Source organism: Tarenaya hassleriana, unplaced genomic scaffold (genome assembly GCF_000463585.1).
Source record: "Tarenaya hassleriana unplaced genomic scaffold, ASM46358v1 Cleome126, whole genome shotgun sequence".
NCBI lineage: Eukaryota > Viridiplantae > Streptophyta > Magnoliopsida > Brassicales > Cleomaceae > Tarenaya > Tarenaya hassleriana.
In genome coordinates, this window is record NW_010963054.1 from 93,063 (window position 1) to 97,347 (window position 4,285).

Consider the following 4,285-nt stretch of genomic DNA (forward strand, 5'->3'; position numbering starts at 1 on the left):
GGGGAGAGGGAGAGGCGTGAGGGGAGAAGAAACAGCGGGAAGGCGAAGGGGTGAAAAAGAGGTGAAGTTTTTTGCGGAATAAATTAAAAATTAATCAAAAAGAGCGGTGAGATATCTCTGTGGAGACTTTCGAATTTTGCTTAATGTTTATTGGGCTTTTATTATTATTTGGGCATTCTTTATGGGTTTTACCTAGGCTTAGTTTCATGATAAGTCTATATTTTATATATTTTTTCATAGAGAAAATAATAAAATAAAATATTTGAGTTTATCAATTTTTATAAAATAAATCATGCATTTTATTTTTATCGCATGAAACTTCAACTTGATTCTTGTGTTATAATCTTCCCTTGTTTTCCATCACCAAAATATTACCGCTTGTTAGTGCTACTTTAGAATTTAATAACAGTTTCGGACATCTTATCATATAATATTAAACATATGCTATCCAAATACAAGTCATTTGCTTAGATATCTATCTAAGATTCCTCAAAAGATGAGACGAATAAAAATGATTGAATTTCGAATTAACATACCAATTAGAGTTCTTTTTCCTTCGTAGAGAATAACAATTTCTTCGAATATATCTCTTCCCTGTAATAGAAGCCGTTGTACTCTTTTTGTTTCCGAGAAGTTCGTAGATCTACTTTAATTCTTGGAGTATTTCTAACAGTGTCAAAAGTACTTCGTACCAAATGATTTACTTCTCGTTTCACTCGGTTTTACATAATTTTAGACATTCTATGACATATTTAATTTTGATATTAGTCGGTTGTGTTATTTGGTGTTTAAATAGGAATCCGTACATAAATAGATTAAAAGAAGTGGAAAATATGGATTGCGGAACATCACGGACAAACCGGGAACATTTTGAGTTGTTTCGGAGAAAACGTGAAGCTAAAAAACGTCGGATCTTTCAAATACAATAACATTCACTATACAAGTCGAAATCATGCATTCTATACATCATTGGAAGTTCTCTTCGATACCTACGCACATACGCTAAGATCACCCAAATCCGATGTCGAAGCAGGAAGTTATGAGCAAATTCGTGAAGTCTGTCAAAACTACGGTGTGACACGATCGTGTCACTTGTGTAGACACGATCGGGTCACTTCAATTCCGGAAATCTTCCAAATTTTCCCAAAAGAAAGAGAAAATAACTAGGGTTAGCCTCTAAGGTCGGATTCATTCATACTTTTGATAGAAAACACATCCTAGAGCACACAAAAGAGGGAGATTATCAAGAGGCAAGAGATCGAAATAGAAGACGGAGATTATGAAGCCGGGAAATCGACTAAGCATTCTTCTTTACTTCTATTTTACGATGTTTTGTTGTATTGATATGAATCCCGATATCTCTATGTTTAGCGAGTAGTTCCATAGTTGTAGGTCATAGATTTGTTATGTAGAGATCTTTGGTTTTTAATTCCAAACTTTGTGGATTTGTTTATTCCATTCAGTTTATTGGATTGTTCTTAATGCTTTTTGAAAAAGTTTGGACCCTCAAAGAGTAAAACGGAAAAACTAACCAGTTCTATTCACTTGAGAAAACTGTCAAGTACAACTCACTTTTTGTTAGAGCTACTCAACACCAAATGAAACTCCCCCTGAGTTTCAACTCTCTCTCACAATGAATTCTACCGATCAAAAACCTTACCAAAACTTAAACGCTCACCAAAGGAATAGAGATTTTTCCATTAGGTCTCCCCCTCAGATCCACGCCCAAACACTCACCAGAGGTTAAGAGATTTGCCCAATCGGTCTCCGCCTCAGACACACACTCACTCAAAAGTGAGTTATCACTCACCAACAACAAGACTCTCTTTTAGTAAAAATATGTTTTTCTCTCTGTGAGAACTGATATGCACTTGCTCTCTCCTTTATATAGGCTCCTCCAATTCGCCTTAGATCTCCACGAATTGATTTGATAGACTCCTCCTTGATTCTCTTTGATTTCATCTTTATCTCCAAGATCTCATCTTTATCTCTTGCTTGACTCTATCTCTTCAGCCTTTGACCTTATCTCCAAGATCTTATCTTTATCTCAAATCTCCTCAAATCTTCTTGGCTTTGATTCTATCTTCATCTCTTCAAGTCAAATCCAAAATTCGTGGCTATATCTCTTCAGATTGCTTTTCCTAAAATCTCTCCAAGTGGTTGTCATTGAGTCCATCTCAATCTGTCTTTGACTTTTACTCCAACTCTCCAGATTTACCTCAAAATATTTCGAGTTGTATCTCGCCGGATTTCTCTCCTGAACCTGCATTATCCACTTAACAACCAAAACAACACATGTGCAAATAATTGCACTAACAATCTCCCCCTTTTTGGTTATTTCAGATCATGCACACACACATAAAAATGTTCTCAATTCAGCACAACTTCGCATCAGGATTCGCATCATGATTCAGACATATTTGACTTTGATTCACTTAACAACACATTTTTCCACATTCACTCAGACAAGTTTGACTTAAATTTGAAGTAACTCGGACCACTTTGACCTTGTCTTTTTCTTTTATTCCTGTACGTTCTCAGTTCCATTGATGGAATCATTATCGACTCATTATCTTCATCTTCTGTATCATCATCTACACATTCTCCCCCTGTGTGCATGTATGAAATAATCCAAAATCTTGAGTGAGAAGAGATTTAAGACACTTACCTGGCTTGCAGAATTTTGAATCTTCCTCTTGGATCTAGGAGTGCACACCTTTTGTCTCACCATTTTTATGTTCAACACTTAAAAACAACACTCGCAGTAGGATAATATGAGCGATACCTCCTTTCTCATCACAAAATTGATTGCAAGTCTCTGATTTTTCAGCTCCACATTGTCCAATAACTTAGTCATTACTTCACCACTCAACTCAAATCCGGTTTTTTTTTTTGAAAATCAAATGAAAACACATGCGAGATTAATTAGGATCTTTCAAATTTTAAATCTAATAACATCATTTAGCAGATCATTAGAGCATAATACTTGATCAGTTAAGTCAGAAATACCTCACTTTCCACCGAACACTTCGCTGACTTTTCTCCTCCTGAACTTCTAGGACGTTGAAACCGAGCATGCAAGTTTCACCATTTAAGTCCAGACTATCTCACTGAGATATACTCTTGTAATGTTTCAAATTACAGCGGAGTATGATGCATGAATATCATCTGCCCTTAGACCATCGTATAGACTGCATGTAGTTCAACTTAGACCCGAGTGATTCAATTTTCCAATCTACTCATATCAACTTTTCCTCATTTCCTTTTTCTTTTTTTTTTCTTTTTCCTTTTTCATCACTCTTTTTTTTTCTTTTCCTTCTTTTCCTTTCTTTTTTTTTTGTCATTCATGAGTACTAAGTCAACAGAGGAGTATCAGGGGATATCCATGTCATTTTTTTTTTAAGTATACTTGGCATACCTGTCAAGTATCACTGACTCTCCTTCACAATCATTGAACCAAATCACTTTCGAATAGACACCATTAGAGATAAAATCAGATTTCTCCTAAACCAAAATTTTTTTTTAAAAAAAAAACACACAAACCCATTCATATCAAGTGGTTTCGTAAAGATATCAGCTAATTGGCATTCAATGAGTGCATACTCAATCAAAAGACCGCTCTAATTTGCTCTTTGAGAAAGTGGTACCGAATTCATACATTCCATTTGAGTGTATCCTTGAGCCACTAACCTTGGTTTATTGCGACTGACTCTTCCATCTTCATGCAGTATCTTGAGGTAGTACTCATCATTCAAACTCTCGTGCATCTTAATAGATTCATCCTGCGAAATAAAGCACACAAACCTAGCCATATCTTGATAATTTAATCGAGGTTTGTCCCTTACCTGTCGTGAGTCATTCACACTTCCACTCACATCATTAGCTAGGTAGTTTCGACGAACAGGGGGCTCAGGATCACTTTTCATATCCTCTTCTAGCACTTCAGAATTCTGAGATGAAGTGAGATATACCTAGTCAAGATCTGAGTGATCACTGACTGGTTCTCGAAGTATATCAGATATCTCGTCAGCTTTCCCTCTACTTTGATGCCATAACTCTGTCCTCGATTGATCATCCCAAGTATAACAGTTACTCGGTGTTCGCTTTCCTGTCAACACACACTCATTCAACGAGTTAGTGACTAAACATACATTTTTAGTGAAGTGTACCTGAAGTCCAGAGTCACAAAGTTGACTTATGCTAATGAGATTCGCCTTGAGTCCTTCAACCACATTCACATTAGTGAGGGTAGGCAGTCCAGATGAGTCCAGCGTTCCTTTTCCAA